The sequence below is a fragment of the Gouania willdenowi genome, chromosome 3, assembly GCF_900634775.1.
Source record: "Gouania willdenowi chromosome 3, fGouWil2.1, whole genome shotgun sequence".
Classification (NCBI taxonomy): Eukaryota; Metazoa; Chordata; class Actinopteri; order Blenniiformes; family Gobiesocidae; genus Gouania; species Gouania willdenowi.
This window is the reverse complement of record NC_041046.1, coordinates 2,702,495-2,704,855: the sequence shown is the minus strand read 5'-3', so window position 1 is coordinate 2,704,855 and position 2,361 is coordinate 2,702,495.

The following is a 2,361-nucleotide window of genomic DNA, read 5'->3' as shown; positions in this document are numbered from 1 at the left end:
AGCCATGTTTCAGTAAAACGCAGGGTGGCGAATCTGCAAAAGTCTGTGTTTCAGGTGTTTAGGAGCAGCAGTTCATCCATCTTATTTGCCAGAGAGCGGACATTCGCCAGGTAAATGGATGGAAGCGCAGTGCATAATCCCTGCTGTCTCAGTTTGACGAGCGCGCCTGCTCGTTTACCCCGTCTTTGTCTGCGGCATCTCCTGCAAATTCTATAGAGAGAACTTTCGGGTTCAATGAAAACCGGTGGAAAAAGATCAGCAGAGAACTGTCCAACGTTTAATAGTTCTCTGGTGAAAGAGACCAGAGAAGGGGAGCAAGAAACTACAAAAATAAAGAAAAATGCAACAACTACGAGAGAGCGCAGTACCGAGGCAACTATCCGCGGCGCCATCTTGAAAAATGTAAAGTGCATTATAAATAAAATGTAGTAACATTATTATTACATCATCATCATTCCAAACGGAACGATTGAAGCAAGCCATTGCGGAATATATAAGCACATTGTTTATATGGCATTTAATTAATTGAGTTTATATCCTTCATGAGGAAACCAAAGAAATAAAACATGTACAGTAGGTAGCAATATGCACCTATTCAAGTTAGTTGCAACATGCTAATCACCAAGAAAGAAGAAGCAAGCCATCAAATTCTGTGTACGCCCACATCACTGCACTAAAGAGCACTGAAAAAAATTTAGTACCAAAACTGTGAAAGGTGTCTGATGGTCTTCTATTTCACCTCAACCCACTAATGATCTTGATAAAGTCGCCAAGAAAAACAGTAATGTGTGTGACGATCACATCATTTGTTTGTCTCAACATCCAGCTGAAAGTGTAATTTTATTTTACCATTCCAGCACATCAATCTCACTACTTTAAGTACTCTCTTTCCACTGAGAATGTTCCCTCGTTCTACATATTCATTTAACTCTGGTACCAAGCGTACTGTTGTGAATGCTAATAGGTTCCCACACTTACATAGTACAATGCAGTGAGCCTTACTGTGTGTATGTGTGTGTTGTGTTGTGTTGTGTGTGTGTGTGTGGTGGGAAGAGGGGGCGCTCCACAGTCAAGCTACAGTTCCATTAACCAGATGGAGTTTCTATTAAATTAGAAACCCACTCTCCCACTGTGTCTGTCTCTCTTTTCTCTTCCGCCTTTTCCCCCAATCACATTAGTGCTCTTATCTCAACTGTGGAGGCAGTGCCGGTAGGTTGAGATGATGGGGGCTGAAGGTGAAGTTATGATCCAGTAGTAGACAAGAAAAAAAGACAATTGCTAATACAGAGAGGGATGATAAATGAGATGTGTGTATAATAAATTCATATGTGTATGTGTATTTCGAAAAAGAGTTTATGTGTGTGGTTTAATGTAATTAACTTTCAGGGATGTTATACAGAAATCAGCTCTGTTAACAACAAAGTTGTGACATGAAACTATAGGTAATGCGTCACAATGAAAACATTCTTCCTCACCAATAAATATGGACTGGATTAAATTATTTAAACCTTAACTTTTTAAATATTTATTTGGAAACAAGCCTATATCATGATACTGCGTCACATTGATGTCGTAGCTATGCTTAGTCGTCTGTGTTGACCTCTACACCGTAACCTGACGCCAGGGGCGGACTGGGGGACGAAAGAGGCCCAGGAGTCATTGACAGACGGGCCCACTTCATGCGTGGTGTGGGGAGCGAGCCAGCCAGCATACAACATAAGTTTCATGTCCCTTGATTTAAAAAAAAAAAAACTGCATTTGATGTTGCTTTGGACCATAATCATATAGTAATCATTAACTTGAACCCTTAAGTAGCCTACAGTAAAATAATTACAGCAGTATAGTGATTTTAAAGCATTTAGTGATTTTAAGGCAAACAGGTCATTAACATATGGCTGACTCACCACCCCAACCAAGCTCCAGTATCCCTTATATTTTAAGACAAGTGTACAGGTAATTTAAAATAGACACTTATCTGCTAAATACAATTCGGTAATTAGAATCTGGAAGGCCTAATTTTGTTAACATTAAAATGCTGTGAACATTCCTACCAGGGCTGGGTATGGACCAAAACTCAAATCTCAATATATTTTCTCAAAATGGTGATATACGATATAAATCTAAATAATTTTATTTTAAATCAAGTCTGACCAGGAAGACAATTCTTGGTAAAAATGTGCTGATGCAAAATGCCACTTTTGGCTTTTTCTCCTGCAAGGGACAGCACGTGTGAGTGAGTTCTGTAGTGTGGCTTGTTATGGGGAAGGTCTGGGTTAGGACAGACTCATTAATCCATCTAACTGAGCTTTACATGCTGTTCTGAGAAGTAAAAGTATCAACTCCTAAAACAAGTATTTTTTA